We start from the raw sequence: 17,891 nt of genomic DNA on the forward strand, positions 1-17,891 counted from the left end.
TGTTATATACCAATATACTTTCTTTATAGTGCATTTGTGTACTGTATAGTGCATTTGCGCATGCGCGTACGCGAAAATTATATTGCCGATATTCCGCATTGAAAAAAATTATGAATGGAGATCGCAAATTCGAATAATACATGTGGTATGTCACTGTCCATGTTGTGGGACTATTTGTGCACTTCTAGTAATTATTTCTTGGCTGCAAATATGAGCTGATGGTTTTTCAGGTTCGCCTGCCATTAAAATGAATGGGACCCGCGTTCGTGAACCATCCCGGCAGATGTTCGTACATCACTATTAGGGATCACCGCCGAGGATCTGGAGGGAGTGTGTACTTTGAACTCCCTGTTGACCGATAATGAGCGCCCCCTTGGTACGGGACCCTTCACTTTTTTAAGAGAAAAATACAGTAAGATGTCTCCACCACAGGATAATCCAGCACTGAATATTTTTACGAGATCGAAAGGATTCCCGAATATAACCTCTGTGGTGCAGGCAATCTTGACAAAAATTAACTGACAGCTCTTAAGAACTTGGAAAATGACCCCTCCCTAATCTTTAAACCTTCTGATAAGGGAGGGAACATAGTACTGATGGATCATCAAGTATACTGCAAAATGTGCTTACATCTTTTAACCGATAGAACTTGTTACAAGGTACTTGACAGGACCCCCACTTCTAAATTTCTAACTATACTCAAGACCATTCTTGTGCAGACATTTGAAGATAAAATCATCTTGTGTGATGAACTTAAATGTTTGATACCGAAGCACCCCCAGGTCCCCACCTTCTACGCACTACCTAAGATCCATGAAGGTTTCAACCCCCTAAAAGGTCGCCCTATAGAATCGGGAGTTGACTCCATTACCTAAAATACAGGCGTATACATTGATGAGATCCTCCGTTCCTTTGTGGTCTCCCTCCTGTCCTATTTGAGGGACACGACCGACCTTATGTTGAAACTTGAAAACACCATTGATGACAATGTGTACTTGGCCTCTATTGATGTGGAGGCTCTCTACACTAGCATCTCACACGATAGTGGCCTTTGTTCAGAAGAATATTTTTTAAAATCTAGGGGTAACCAATATCAGGCACATAACTTATTTGTCTTCACGATTTTGCGATTTGTGCTCACACATAACTATTTCCTCTTTGAGTCTCGTTACTACCACCAGCTCCAGGGGCATGGCTATGGGGAGCCCCTGCACCCCCAGGTATGCCAACTTGTTCCTGGGCTGGTGGGAAGATAGATGACATCTTGATGTTATGGGATGGTGGCGTTGAACTATTTAAGACTTTTCTTCAGTATTTGAATAATAACACCACTGGCCTCAGTTTTACTTATGAAATTGAACCACAAAGTATTGCCTTCCTCAATATTCAGATTTCTAAGTCCAATGGTGAATTACACACTACCACCTACCGTAAACCCACATCTACTAATAGTTTGTTGTGGTGGGACAGCCACCATCCCATGAGTCTAAAAAGATGGATCCTAAAGGGACAATACACTCACCTAAAGAATTATTAGGAACACCATACTAATACGGTGTTGGACCCCCTTTTGCCTTCAGAACTGCCTTAATTCTATGTGGCATTGATTCAACAAGGTGCTGATAGCATTCTTTAGAAATGTTGGCCCATATTAATAGGATAGCATCTTGCAGTTGATGGAGATTTGAGGGATGCACATCCAGGGCACAAAGCTCCCGTTCCACCACATCCCAAAGATGCTCTATTGGGTTGAGATCTGGTGACTGTGGGGGCCATTTTTGTACAGTGAACTCATTGTCATGTTCAAGAAACCAATTTGAAATGATTCGAGCTTTGTGACAAGTAGCCATTAGAGGATGGGTACATGGTGGTCATGAAAGGATGGACATGGTCAGAAACAATGCTCAGGTAGCCCGTGGCATTTAAACGATGGCCAATTGGCACTAAGGGGCCTAAAGTGTGCCCAGAAAACATCCCCCACACCATTACACCACCACCACCAGCCTGCACAGTGGCAACAAGGCATGATGGATACATGTTCTCATTCTGTTTACGCCAAATTCGGACTCTACCATTTGAATGTCTCAACAGAAATCGAGACTTATCAGACCAGGCAACATTTTTCCAGTCTTCAACAGTCCAATTTTGGTGAGCTCGTGCAAATTGTAGCCTCTTTTTCCTATTTGTAGTGGAGATGAGTGGTACCCGGTGGGATCTTCTGCTGTTGTAGCCCATCCGCCTCAAGGTTGTGCGTGTTGTGCGTGTTGTGGCTTCACAAATGCTTTGCTGCATACCTCGGTTGTAACGAGTGGTTATTTCAGTCAACGTTGCTCTTCTATCAGCTTGAATCAGTCGGCCCATTCTCCTCTGACCTCTAGCATCAACAAGGCATTTTTGCCCACAGGACTGCTGCATACTGGATGTTTTTCCCTTTTCACACCCTAGAAATGGTTGTGCGTAAAAATCCCAGTAACCGAACAGATTGTGAAATACTCAGACCGGCCCGTCTGGCACCAACAACAATGCCACGCTCAAAATTGCTTAAATCTCCTTTCTTTCCCATTCTGACATTTAGTTTGGAGTTCAGGAGATTGTCTTGACCAGGACCACAACCCTACATGCATTGAAGCAACTGCCATGTGATTGGTTGACTAGATAATCGCATTAATGAGAAATAGAACAGGTGTTCCTAATAATTCTTTAGGTTAGTGTATTTGAGAATTCGAAGAAATTGCTCATCTACTGAATCCTTTCGGGTACAAGCGAGAGACATGCAAAGTAGGTTTATCCAGCGGGGATATCCCTCTGAGGTCCTTAGAGAAGCATTCCATTATTCTCTACATAGGGACAGGCATTCGTTACTTGTTCCACGTGAACATTCTGTCTCTGATAACAATACTATGAGAATTATAGGTACCTATGATGCCCAGAATCACAAAGTTCTGGGGATTCTGAGAAGATTCTGGGCATCCTGCTATCTGACCCTGACCTGAGAGATTGTGTACCCCCCAAACCGCTTATAACCTATAGAGGGGGTAGATCCCTCAGGGACAGACTAGTCGATAGTCATTACTAAGCACCCCCTCAGACTGGTACTTAGCTTAGTCGGAAACCGTGTGTGACCTTTAAATGTGGGAACGATTGTATCTGCTGCCCGCTGATCTTAAAATCTACAAGCTTTTCTAGTGTATCCACAGGAAATAGTTACATCATGAGGGACTTTACTAATTGTAGAACCCAAGGGGTTGTTTATTTATGTACCTGCCCCGTGCCCAATTAATTGTGTGGGCAAAACGAAACAGGAACTACGACGGTAGGTGGGGGACAACATTGGTGACATCAATCATCGGAGGGATAAACCGTTCCAGTTGATATAGGTGGTGCGTAGATCTCCTAGAGGTGGGGACTGGGATAGGAGGATTATCTGTAAGAAGGCCCAGTTGATTCACCAGCTCAAAACTGTGAACCCACTGGGTCTCAACAAACAGATCTCCTTCTCCTGTTTCCTATAGCCAATTAGTTTTCTAGCATTGTCAGTTTTATTATAGTTAATATTAGGGCACCTTGTCAGTGTACAGACGATAATCATGTTGTTATATCTTAGCCAAAAAGGCCTACTGTGTGTACACATTATCTTTATGGGACTCCCTGGCACCTTTTATCAAAAATGGGGCATCATGTTTCTGTATATATTGTATGTCCCTGTTTGTTCCCCTTCATCTGGGCACCTATTTTGATCTTTATTTAGGCGCTGTAATGAAAAAGAAGGAGCGCATTGCTGTTACCGCCTGGAAGCGTCCTGTATCTATGGCAGCGGTTTCACGCTGCCTCCGCTACGCTAAAGTGCCACTTCCACCTATCGGCACTGGACTTCCGGTCCTTGGAGCGCAGCATGCGTTCCACCTCTTGGGCGTTTCACTGGTACATTCTACACCACACCAGGCACGCCTCTTCCAGCCTCACCATATCTAAGTCAGCGTTTCTAGCTTACATAATTTGAGCTGACTCTATGCTTGTATTTTTAATTATGTTGACGTAGTCTATGGTTTGGTTTTTATCATAATATTATGTTCAATTATTATTATACCTGCCGATCACATGACCGGAAGTGGTTAGACGCGCGCACTCTGTAGAGCTTTAAAATGAGGCACTAGTGGAATGGCTGGTGCACTCCTTTTCATCTTAGTGCACACATCTTGTGTATTTTTTTGTACCATCTTCAACACTTACTCATTGTTTATGCGCTGAATCAGAGTCCCCTGATGAACCATGTGGACACATCACCACTTGGGAAAACGCAGCGGGAAGTGTGAAGAAGCCAGCAGGGACATCTAGGGTCTCAGGGTTTAGCCACCGATAAGTGGGATCGCCCCTCTCGGGGCGGGTGATCCGCTTTTAGGCAGGGTTAGCCATAGGGACATCCTAGGGATTGTACATCTTCCCTACCCCATCTTGTCGACTGCTACCCCTGGAGACAGTCTGGTATCAAGTAACCATGAGTTTTATAGCGGCAACCTCTGGTTATTTTCTGCATCATTATATTATACCATAAAATGCAGTTGTAATGTTATTTTTGTCCTTGTTGTCTTCCTTTGTAGTACGTGTACTATACTGACCATTCATCCTGAGTGTAGGCACGAGTCATCATTTGTGTATTATCTTATTGCTATCCATGTTTTGGGGCTTATTTGATATTTTAATGTCTATATTAAAGGTAAGATTTTAGTTTTTTTTGTTTGTTTAGTGATAGTTGTTAATTTTTCACTATTGTGCTTTAACGCTATATTTTCTGTGAGGTAATTATATTTATGTAGTTGATTTTGGTGCTGTATTTGACTTATGGGTTTGGTTCTGGTAATATATTTATGTAGTTGATTCTGGTGTTGTATTTGGCTTATAGGCTTGGTTCTGGTGCTGTATTTGACTTATGGATTTGGTTGTGATGCTATATTTATGTAGTTGATTTCTGGAGATGTAGCTGCCTCCATCTTGGTCTTGCTCTCTCAGCACCCAGTTTTACCAAGGCTGTTCTAACCTCTTAATGATGTGCAATTTTCAGTTTTTTCATTTTTGTTTTTTTTCTCCTAGCCTTCCTAAAGCCATTACATTTTTATTTTTCATTCACACAGCCGTCAGAGTTGTACTTTCTAATGGCACAATTTATGGTTGCGTACAATGTAGTGGGAAGCAGGAAAAATTTCCAAATGGTGTGGAATTTATAAAATAGACACAATTCCGCCATAGTTTTATGGGTTTTGATTTTACAGCATTTCCTATGTGGTAAGACTGACCCGTTACTTTCATTCTTCAGGTCACTATGATTAGAACAATACCACATGTATCGTTTGTCTTGCGTTGTAATACTGAAAAAAATAAAAATAATTTGGAAAAGTGTGAGGGCTCATATTTTGCAGGGCGATCTGTACTTTTTATTGATACCATTTTGGGTTGTGTATTTCTGTGGTAGGTGAAATGACCAAAAGACAGCCATTATGACTTTTTTTTTCTGTTTCTCTGTTTGCCGTATGGGATAAATATTTTTAGATTTTAATAGTATGGGTGTACTACACTTTTTAATAGTTCTCCTAGGGAATTATGACAAGCAATCATTAGAGAGCAGGCTCTCCATAGGAACTAATTCACTCAGTAGGACAGGGGCTGCCACACACACACTGTGGCTCCCCGATCCTCACTGGGGGAGCAGGAGCATGGTCGGGAGAGTGCAAGTTTTTATCCTCCCAGATGCCGTGGTCACATTTGACCACAGCATCTGAGGGGTTAAATGTGTGTGATCAACATTATCGTCGATCGCATACATTAGCCCCAGGTGTCTGCTGTTTAAAACAGCAGGCACTCAGCTGCTATAAAGGCGACTGCACGCGCGAGCGGGCATCATATTTAATGTCCCGGTGGTGGACGTATGTATACGTAAGGCGCTCAGGGACGGGTTAATTAGAGCAGTGCATCACTGGATCAGACTTCCCCTGAGTTAATTTGAGACCAGTTAGCACGAGAGGAGTCATTGCTGTGGTGGATGGGCACAAATGGTTTCGATCAAAATATATTTGCTAAGTACCACATATTAATTTATATAGTAAATATAGCTTTAGTAAAACATATATTCAGTGTTTGCAGGGCGCTGTTGCATTGTGTTTGGTTTTGAATTTTCATTGACGGCAACACATACTTAATTCATTTTATGAAATGTTCTGTGTTTTCTGTTTTTGCATGGGGTACTGCAGTCGGGGGCACCATGACTATGGGGACTGTCATATAAGCAAAATGCTTTGTCATGTGGGCAATATGGCTGTCACAATTATGGGGATTAGGGGTGCACCGAAATGAAAATTCTGGTCCGAAACCGAAACCGAAAATTCAGGATACCCCTTGACCGAAACCGAAACTGCCTTTTTGGCCAAATACTTTTAAAAGACCCCCCCCACCCCATAACAGTGCCATCCACAGACCCCCCCACCTCATAACAGTGCCATCCACAGACCCCCCCCACCTCATAACAGTGCCATCCACAGACCCCCACCCACCCCATAACAGTGCCATCCACAGACCCCCACCCACCCCATAACAGTGCCATCCACAGACCCCCACCCACCCCATAACAGTGCCATCCACAGACCCCCCACCTCATAACAGTGCCATCCACAGACCCCCACCCACCCCATAACAGTGCCATCCACAGACCCCCACCCCATAACAGTGCCATCCACAGCCCCCCACCCCCACCCATTGTACAATTAATAGAAAATAGCGGGGAGGGACTGGGAGGAGGAGCTGGGGGCCGGTGCGTTCACTGTTCTCCGGCCCCCAGCTCCAGTAGTTATAAAATGTTGTACAATTAATAAGCATTCTATTCATGAGGCCCCCTCTGCAGTATTACATTCAATACAGCCACATCCTACTCACAGGGCTGTCATCTTAATGCTGGCCGGCCGGGCAGAGGAGCGGCAGCGTCACAACTGACGTCATGTGCCCGGCCTACTTTCTGAATGAAGGAGGCGGCGCAGGCATGTGACGTCAGTCGTGACGCTGCCGCTCGTCTGCCCGGCCGGCCAGCACAGCCCTGTGAGTAGGATGTGGCTGTATTGAATGTAATACTGCAGAGGGGGGCCTCATAAATAGAATGCTTATTAATTGTACAACATTTTATAACTACTGGAGCTGGGGGCCGGAGCACAGTGAACGCACCGGCCCCCAGCTCCTCCTCCCAGTCCCACCCCGCTATTTCCGGCCGATTTGTAAAAATATCGGCAGAAACAGATTAGGTGCATTCTCGAAATTTCGGTGCACCCCTAATGGGGATCCTATGGTTCTCACTTGCATAGGGAGGACAGACGTCCAACTTTAAGCACAAGGCCTGGATAGACGCCTGGGAGTCCTCCTTTTCTGTGGCTCCATGTTCAAATAGCAGCTGACTGAGGCTTCTCTAACCACAGTCAGTCACCAGAGCCAAAAGGACATGGCTCTCTGTGACTGACTGAGGGTGGGAGAAGCACTCTAGGCCCCGCGCAGCTCACCTTAAAATGGTTCTCCAGGAATGATTTCTCCAGGCTCCTCTATTCTTCTCGTCCTACCACATGCACCTCTGACTCCATTCCCTTACACCTACTCCAGTCTCTCTCTCCGGCCGTCACCACTTACCTAACAAAAATCTTCAACCTCTCTCTCTCTTCTGGTATCTTCCCCTCCTCTTTTAAACACTTTATCATTACTCCATTATTTAAAAAAAAGTTTCTCGACATATCCTGCACGACTAACTACCGACCAGTCTCCAATATTCCCTTCATCTCTAAACTCCTGGAGTGTCTGGTCTACTCTCACCTCGTCCGCTATCGCTCTGCTCACTATCTCCTTGAACCATTACAATCTGGTTTCCACACCCTACATTTGACAGAAACTGCCCTTATCAAAGTGACAAATGATCTCCTGACAACAAAATGTAACGGTGACTACTCTATGCTCATTCTCCTTGACATTTCTGCAGCTTTTAAAACTGTAGACCACCATCTTCCACCTGACTATGCTTCAATCCATCGGCCTAAAGGACACTGCCCTCTCCTGGTTTTCTTCCTATCTCTCTGGCCGCTCTTTCAGTGGATCATTCGCTGGCTCCACTTCTCCCTCTCGCTGTTGGAGTTCCTCAGGGTTCAGAACTAGGCCCTCTTCTCTCTGTACACAGCCCTAATTGGACAGACCGTTAGCAGATTTAGTCTCCAGTACCATCTCTATGCTGATAACACACAACTATACACGTCTTCCCCCGACATCACCCCTGTTGTATTAGAGAATACCAGTGACTGTCTCTCCGCTGTCTCTAATATCATATCTTATTTGAAACTAAATCTTTCAAAAACTTTACTTCTTGTGTTCTCTCAATGTACTAACCTAGCCAAACGTGATATCTCCCTCTCAGTGTGCAACACCATCATCATTCCTAGGCTGCACTCCCGCTGTCTCAGGGTGACGTTTGACACTGATCTTTCCTTTACCCCCTACATCCACTCTCTCTCTCGCACCTCAAAAACATATCTGGAATCCGCCCCTTTCACACTATGGAAACACCAAAAACTCCTGATCCATTCCCGACTTGATTACTGTAACTCACTATTAATTGGTCTCCCTCTCACAAGACTCTCCCCTCTCCAATCTATTCTTAATGCAGAAGCCAGGGTCACCTATCTGTCCAACCTTTACTCTGATGCCTCCACTCTGTGCCAGTCATTGCACTGGTTGCCCGTACACTATAGAATCCATTTTAAACTGCTCGTTCTCACTCTCAAAGCTCTCCACAGTGCTGCCCCCCACCCTACATCTCTTCCTTTATCTCTGTCTACCACCTTACCCGTGCTCTCCGTTCAGCCAATGACTTAAGACTGAATTCTACCATAATCCGAACCTCTCACTCCCGGCTCCAAGACTTCTCCCGAGCAGCATTGGTTCTCTGGAATGCCCTATCCCAAGAAATCAGGTTAAATCACAACATACACAGTTTTAAGGGCTCCCTAAAAACACATCTTTTTAGGGAAGCCTATGACATCCCCTGATCTAACTCCTCTCCACATAGCCCATTTATCATTTCCTGAACCTGATCCTCCACCAAACTCTCCACTGCACTTCATATATTGGCTGCTGACCGGATCATGCAGCTTTATATCTGCTCCCCTCTTCTCCCAAGATGGCGGGACCATTGTACAAAACAAGCACTTTTACCCTTTGTGTAACCCCTATCTCCTCATAGATTGTAAGCTCTTGCGAGCAGGACCCTTATTCCTCCTCTTGTAATTATTGACTTGTCTGTTGCTATGGTATTTATGACTGTTTGTACATAAACCTCTAAACTGTAAAGTGCTGCAGAATATATTGGTGCTATATAAATAAAGATTATTATTATGATTTAAAATTGCTACCAGCAACCTGTCCTAGAATATGAGCAGAACTGGTTGCCACCACTTATAGAGCTGCCTAGCGGGTGAGTGGAGAGGCCTTACTACATACTACACTCTGGCACTTGCAAATACTACACATTGGGGAGTTTTCCTGTCAGGCTGCTCAGTCAGGATTGCTTCATTACCATCTATTGTAGAGCAGTGTGGTGTGTAGTAGGCCTCCTCACCCCTCAGGCAGCTCTGCAACTGGAGGCAACCAGTTCTGCTCACATTTTAGGACAGGTACTGGCAGCCATTTTAAATAATTCTCAGACAACTCCTTTAACCCCTTAGCGACTGGGCTCATTTTCACCTTAAGGACCAGGCCATTTTTGGCAAATCTGACCAGTGTCACTTTATGTGGTGATAAATTTAAAACGCTTTGACATATCAAGGCCATTCTGAGACAGTTTTTTCGTCACATATTGTACTTCATGACACTGGTAAAATGGAGTAAAAAATAAATCATTTTTATTTATAAAAAAATACCAAATTTACCAAAAATTGGGAAAAGTTTGCAAATTTTTAAGTTTCAATTTCTCTACTTCTATAATACATAGTAATACCTACAAAAATAGTTAGTACTTAACATTCCCCATATGTCTACTTCATGTTTGGATCATTTTTGGAATGACATTTTATTTTTTGGGGATGTTACAAGGCTTAGAAGTTTAGAAGCAAATCTTGAAATTTTTCAGAAATTTTCAAAAACCCACTTTTTAAAGGACCAGTTCAGGATGACGTCATTTTGTGAGGCTTACATAATAGAAACCACCCAAAAATGACTAGAAACTGGAAACTACACCCCTCAAGGTATTCAAAACGATTTTTACAAACTTTGTCAACCCTTTAGGTGTTCCACAAGAATTAATGAAAAATAGAGATACAATTTCCAAATTTTACTTTTTTGGCAGATTTTCCATTTTAATCATTTTTTTCCACTTGAAAAGCAAGAGTTAACAGCCGAACAAAACTCAATATTTATGGCCCTGATTCTGTAGTTTACAGAAACACCCCATATGTGGTCGTAAACTGCTGTACGGGCACACGGCAGGGCACAGAAGGAAAGGAATGCCATACGGTTTTTGGAAGGCAGATTTTGCTGGACTGGTTTTTTGACACCATGTCCCATTTTAAGCCCCCCTGATGCACCCTAGAGTAGAAACTCCCCAAAAAGTTACCCCATTTTAGAAACTACGGGATAGGGTGGCAGAATTGTTGGCACTAGTTTAGGGTACATATGATTTTTGATTGCTCTATAGTACACTTTTTGTGAGGCAAGGTAACAAGAAATAGCTGTTTTGGCACCGTTTTTATTTTTTTGTTATTTACAACATTCATCTGACAGGTTAGATCATGTGGTATTTTTATAGAGCAGGTTGTCACGGATGTGGCGATACCTAATATGTATACAATTTTTTTATTTAAGTTTTACACAATGATTTCATTTTTTAAACAAAAAAAATCATGTTTTAGTGTCTCCATAGTCTGACAGCCATAGTTTTTTCAGTTTTTGGGCGATTATCTTGGGTAGGGTATGACTTTTGCGGGATGAGATGACGGTTTGATTGGCACTATTTTAGGGTGCGTATGACTTTTTGATCGCTTGCTATTACACTTTTTGTGATGTAAGGTGACAGAAAATTGCTTTTCTTTACACCGTTTTTAATTTTTTTACGGTATTCACCTATAGGGTTAGGTCATGTGATATTTTTATAGACCAGGTTATTACGGACGCGGCGATACCTAATATGTATACTTTTTTCAATTTACTTTACTAAAGTTTTACACAATAACAGCTTTTTTAAAACCAAAAATTATGTTTTAGTGTCTCCATATTCTGAGCCATAGTTTTTTTTTTATTTTGTGGGCGATTGTCTTAGGTAGGGGCTAATTTTTTGCAGGATGAGGTTAGATTGGTACTATTTTGGTGTGCATAAGCCTTTTTGATCGCTTGTTGTTGTACTTTTAGTGATGTAAGGTGACAAAAAATGGTTTATTTAGCACAGTTTTTATTTTTTAGGGTGTTCATATGAGGGGTTAGGTCATGTGATATGTTTATAGAGCCGGTCGATACGGAGCCGGCGATACCTAATATGTCTAGTTTTTACCAATTTGTTTTTACTTTATTTGGGAGAAATGATGTTTTTGCTTTTTTTTTTTACTTGAAACATAATGTTTCCAAAAATTTTTTCACTTTATTTTTTTTGTCCCACTTTAGAACTTCAACTTTTGGGGGTCTAATCCCCTTTACAATGCATTCCAATACTTCTGTATTGAAATGCATTGGCTGTATGAGTAATACAGTGTATATTACTCATACAGCTTCCTTCCTGCCTGTGAGATCCAGGGGGCTGGATCTCACAGGCTCGTCACCGGAAGGCAGCGCTGATGCCTAAAAAAAGCATTGCGCTGCCTTCCATGTCATCGGGTCCCCATTACCGACGCAGGGGGACCCGATGGCACCGCCGATCCCCACCGCAACCACCCGTCTGAATATGCAGATACGGAGGGGGGGACCCCCCATGCTTTGTCATGTGTCCTTAAGTACCGGTTGAGGGGATTATCCCATGACTAATGCAAAAAAATGGAAATCAGACATTATATAGTACATGACAATCTATTTCTAACAAATCTATAACCAGCCCTGTACCTCACATGGGTCCAGAGATCTCCACCTTTATTGATCTGCTAGATTTATATCAAGCTGACAGCTCAAGGGGTGTCCTTTCTGCTGCAGCTCAGGAGGCATGTCCATGCGCACCCTATCACAGCTCAGGAGGCATGTGAAGGATGAAACTGAGCATGTGTGACCATCTCAGTGAGCAGGACAAAGAAATAAGAAAAAAAAAACAGCAGGTGGTGCTATACAGATACATTATATTGAATATCTCAGTGGCTATGCTAAATTTTTAATTACATGCAATTACAAAAGTATTCAGGTCCAGGGGCTGGTTTGAAAACTGCAGAATATTTTTCATGGGCCCACCCCTTTAATGTCTTCCTGTCTTTTTTATTTTCTTGGCACCAGTGACTGGAAGAGGGGCGTGGCTTAGCAGGGGTTGCAATGTGGCCTAGAATGTCCGCCTTTTTGGCGTGAAGCAAGTGGCCACCCTAAACTTGTATGTGGTCAATATGGCTGTCATAGATATGGGGACACTATGGTTGTCACTGTTATGAAGCACAGTAGGTGACGACGCTGTGACTGATATGGGGTTACTGTGACACACTAATGCTATTACTGTTCTGGGGCCCAGCACTTGTATATTCACCAACACATAACTGAGGACTACTGAGCTGTGATACATTGTGGCTGGCATGGCTCACCACCACGTCTTGCTGTTGTTAATATGTTATGTAGCGTCACGTCGGCCATGATCCCTTCTCTTAACTGATGTAAAATGTGTGAAAAAAAATGGCGGACAAGGGAGGTTGACAGATGCCATTTTTTTTCAATTTCATTACAACGCAAAAAAATAAAAGGGAAGTTATAATTAATATTAGACATTTGGTGATCAGTAATTTCCCTGTCTCTTACATACACGGGGTAGTAGCCTGTCAGCCTCTCACTCCATAAGCACAGGGTAGGTAACATTTGCCTCAGCTAAGCGAAAGAGGGCGGAGCTCCCAATAACAACCAATCATATCACGTCTTTATTTGGTCCATAATGCACTGTAAAACATAGAACCGAAATCTGATTGGTTACTGTGAGAAGCCCGCTTTTCAGTCAGCACCAGTTTGTGTACCGGAGGGTCCTTCCTGAGGTAACATTAGTTTTAGGCGGGAAAACATGCGCAGCGCTTTTAACACATATGACGCAGCTCAGTCTTGCCATGTCAACCTATCTGCTTGAGATGGAAACTCTCCGTCGTTGCTCCGTGTACCCCCTTTACGAGGCCCCAGCCAGGGCCGGTTGTTGGCAGCAGCCCCGGAGCCGCAGCATTGCCGCCGGGGGAGAGAGGTAATAAATAACCCGGAGAGAGAGCGCAGCGTCTGACCTAACAAATACCCACTGGAAAATCAGCACATCCCACCCCCGAGCCTGGAGCCAGCTGCAGACAGACAGAAGGGACCGGCTGCCAATAATATAACCTCCCACATACCTGTCAGTGTAATGTCTGTGACTGGGAGTCATCAGAGTGCCCAGCCTGGCCCCATGCTCAGAGATCAGGGCAGTGCCTGTCATCTCCCCTGTCACAGCCGCACGTCTATTGGTAGCAGCACAGACTTGCCTGAAAGTCACTATGGAAGATCTCTAGTCCGATGCTGATAAGGAGATATAATATATATATATATATATATATATATATATATATATATATACATATATATATATATATATATATATATATATATATATATATATATATATTATATGTGAGATGCAGATCTTGGCAGCTTTATATTCTATATAGACCCATGTATACACACGTTATTACATTTTATCCATATTGCAGTGCTTTCCTACCTGTGACCCAACAGATGTTGCAAAAACTACAGCTCCAAGGTTGTCAGGCCATGCTGGGGGTTGTAGTTTTGCAAAAGCTGGACATTCACAGATGAAAGACTACTTCTATATGGGTATGGTCTCTTCATATGGACCTATAAAATTTGTGCTGCTGAATGGCATCCGTACCCCACCGGCGCCGATACCACACCATATGCTTTTTTTTTTTATTTTACAGAAAGCGACTGCATGCCAAATACGTGAGGCTTATTGGATAAGACCAATAAACAAGGTCAAACCCTATGGTATGAACCATCGGTCTGATATGTTATATTGCTCCTAATGCATGTTATATTTTTTTAAATTTTAAAGGGGTTGCAACCACAATGCTATGGAGGCTTTTTCCCCTCCCCGCCTGCCATTGGCTGCAAACACCCCCCTTCCTTCTGACTTCGGTAGTTTTCATCCATGCACGGGGAGAAGCAGCGGCGGTGCAGGGACCCAGGTAAGTATATTCAGCGTTGGGGCCCGGGGGGTGGGGGCTTTTTTTTTTTACGATTGGATAACCCCTTTACTCTAGCCAGCAAAGGAGGCAATATGAACAATCACAATACATTAGTAAGTGCCTTGTATTAAAGGGATTCTGTCACCTCGTTTTAGCCTATAGATATGCGGACATGCACGGCTAGATCGCCGTTAGCATGTACGCAATATACCTGTCCCATAAAGCGCTGTCCTTTTTATTGTGTTTAAAAAAATGATTTTATAGATATGTGAATGACCCTTGTAAGGAGCCTAAGGGGCTGTACTAACCTTCTTAGCCCAGCCACGCCCCCCTGTGAAGGAGCCCAGCACTGCCTGGTCCTCTGAATCTCCTCCTTGCTCACAGTTAGATTGCCATAATCTCGCTATGCGCAGTGCCGGTATAGTGTTCCTTGCCTGTGCTGGCATCAGCCTCAGGGAAGGAACTGCGCATCACGAGATTAAGGCACTCTAACTGTGAGCAAGGAGGAGATTCAGAGGACGCAGGCGGTGCTGGGCTCCAGGAAGGTTAGTACAGCCCCTTGGACCCCTAATGTTATTAAGACCTCAAATCAGACCATGCTGAATTGCAGGGTGGTCGTGACCATGGAAACAAGCAGTGTACAATGTCAGGCAAAACAAATTCAGCCAGCAAAGGAGACAAATATGGACAATCACAATACATTAGTAAGTGGCTTGTAGTAACTCTCTCTACGTGATCAAAGTAATTTGCTGAAGTAAGACAACCCCTTTAATATTAGGTCATGGGGCTCCAACTCTCAGCATCCCAGTCAATCAGCTGCTTGAGGGGGGTCAGAGTACTCGGTGGTGCTTTGCATCGAACCACGGCTGTACATTTAGCAGTGACTGAGCATTGGTGCCATCAGACCTGAATAAGTCCTTTAAAGGGGTATTCCAGTAATTTCAAGTTATCCCCTAGGGCACAGGATAGGGCATAACTTGAAATTACCCTTACATTTTATCATGGCCCTTGGGAGTGTCATAATCTGATAATTTAATGTTCCCACTGTGAACCTCTGGTGTAAACTTTGATTTTAGAGAAGCCTAGAGCATAATTTTTACAGATCCCATTCCAGCAATCATCTGGGGGCAAATAGGCACTTCAGCAGACAATCCAATCAAAAACTGGTGCACAATCCTTTGAATCCAGGGGTGATAGGAGACATGAGGAGGTGGACTCTTTCCTGTAGGCTTGTGGGTGCACCTGTCACCCCCTGCCAAGTTCAGCAGACGTCCTATACGCAATATACAGGGGATCTGTGCACATAGCGGAAATCATGAGGCTACATATGCCAGGCAGGTCCAGCATTGAGGTTATCAAAAAACTGCCAGCAAGTCATTCATAACTAATAACAGGAATAGCAGAGGAATTGTGCAACATAAGGTCATAAGAATAGATGCTCCAGGATTGGTATTACATGGGGGGTGCAAGTAGTTACCAAAACAGACAAATCCGTAGAGGTGAGGGGTCCTCTTTAACAACAGGTGATAAATATTGATCTTGGGACAAACCCTTTAAGGCCTCATGCACACGACCATTGTTGTGTCCGTTGTACCGTTTTCCGTGATTTTCTGCGGACCCATTGATTTTGAATGGGTCCGTGGAAAACTCGACTAATGTACCGTTCGTCATCCGCGTCCGTGATCCGTGTTTCAAGTCAATGGGTCCATGAAAAAACACGGAGGCACACAAGATTGTCATCCGCGTCCTTTTTTTCCCTATCGTTTGCAAGGCAAACTTGACTTAGATTTTTTTTTTCTTTCCCTCATGTCTGGTGATCCTCCGAAAATCAAGGAAGACACATGGAAACGGAACAAAGGAACCCCGTTTTGCGGACTGAAAAAATACTGTCGTGTGCATGAGGCCTAAACCTCATAAAATCACTGCAACAGTGTCCTCAGTGGTATCGACCCCTCAGCGCATGGTAGACCTTAGCATTACCTTTTATTTATCTGAACAACCCTGGGGAATTATTACTTGGAGGAAACAGAAGATTTGTCATTAGTGCCAATAAAGGTAGATGGGGGAGATTATTTGAGCCAAGTAGATTGCAGAGTCACAAAGTGTTTAAGAATAGGATTAGTAATAATTGGTCGGGAGATAGGAGGAGACAGAAGAATTGAATCAATAGACAAAGAAGCGACCTCCAGTGAGAGTCAGACAAGAGCATCCTTAAAGGCTATGTACACTTTTGGAGGGAATTTTTGTTTGATTGCATTTTGCTAATTTTTGGCAAAATCATATTTTCATTTGGCCTTTATTAAAAATATTGAGCCTTTTTGTCACAAAGGGCTAATTATTTTCACTTTCACTTTGTGCCAATCATCTAATAAACCTTATCTCTAAACTACTAAGAGGTCATAAACACTTATTTAACCCACATTCTTATCAGCAAGATAAAATTGAGCTATAATGAGTGTTTATAATGTCAGAGATCAGGAGCCCATCATCTCCTAAAATGACAGAAAAGAGAGACAATCCACAGATTGCTACTACAGCATCTCAGCAAAAAAGGATTCCATATTTTCACTAAAAAACATTAAAAAAAATGATTTTTAGCTCAAAATAAGTACAATGCTATAAAAATAATAATAATAATGATAATAAATGCCCCTAAAGGTGTACATAGCCTTTGAGGGCCCTTTACACAGGCCGAGAATTAAAAAGATCATTGCTAACTAGTGTTTATAGTAATGCTCGTTAGTGATGATCTGGTGTTGTAAATATACCTTCTATTACCCAATGAATGAGTGAAACGTTTGTTCATTGGGTAATTGGATCGTTAGTGCAGCACAAAAATCTTTGTTTCCCGGTGGAAGATCGTGTGTTTAAACATGATCTGCTGATCGGAAACAACGAGTCTGTATGGAAAACAGTGATGGCATTAGTAATTGCTCCTCCCCATACTTTGGAGGAGCTGGACAAGTTCGGTGCTTGTAAATGCAGCTGTCTCCTCCACTAGCGATGAGCAGATTGTTGGGAAGGAATATTTCCTTCCTGACAATCTCCCTGTACATCGTCCAGTGTAAAGGGACCTTTTAGATGAATGAAGAAGGGCCAACTGGGTTATTTGAGTGGCCTGACAGTATTTAAAAATTTAGACTCAAGTGAGGGCTTGGAATATTTATGTCTAAATAAGGTGAAACATGCTACTCCAGGAATTTAGTATTTTTATGGAAATTGGAGAGACATCTGTTGTATGTTTTTTAGAATGACCACGACTGGAGGAGCTCTAAAAAAGTACTGCAGTTTTGGCAAAAAAATACATTTTAACCCCTTAAGGACTCAGCCCTATTTCACCTTAAGGACTTGGCCATTTTTTGCAAATCTGACCAGTGTCACTTTAAGTGCTGATAACTTTAAAACGCTTTGACTTACCCAGGCCGTCCTGAGATTTGTTTTTTCGTCACATATTGTACTTCATGAAAGATTTGGAAAAATTAGCAAATTTCAAAGTTT

Source organism: Bufo gargarizans, chromosome 2 (assembly GCF_014858855.1).
Source record: "Bufo gargarizans isolate SCDJY-AF-19 chromosome 2, ASM1485885v1, whole genome shotgun sequence".
NCBI lineage: Eukaryota > Metazoa > Chordata > Amphibia > Anura > Bufonidae > Bufo > Bufo gargarizans.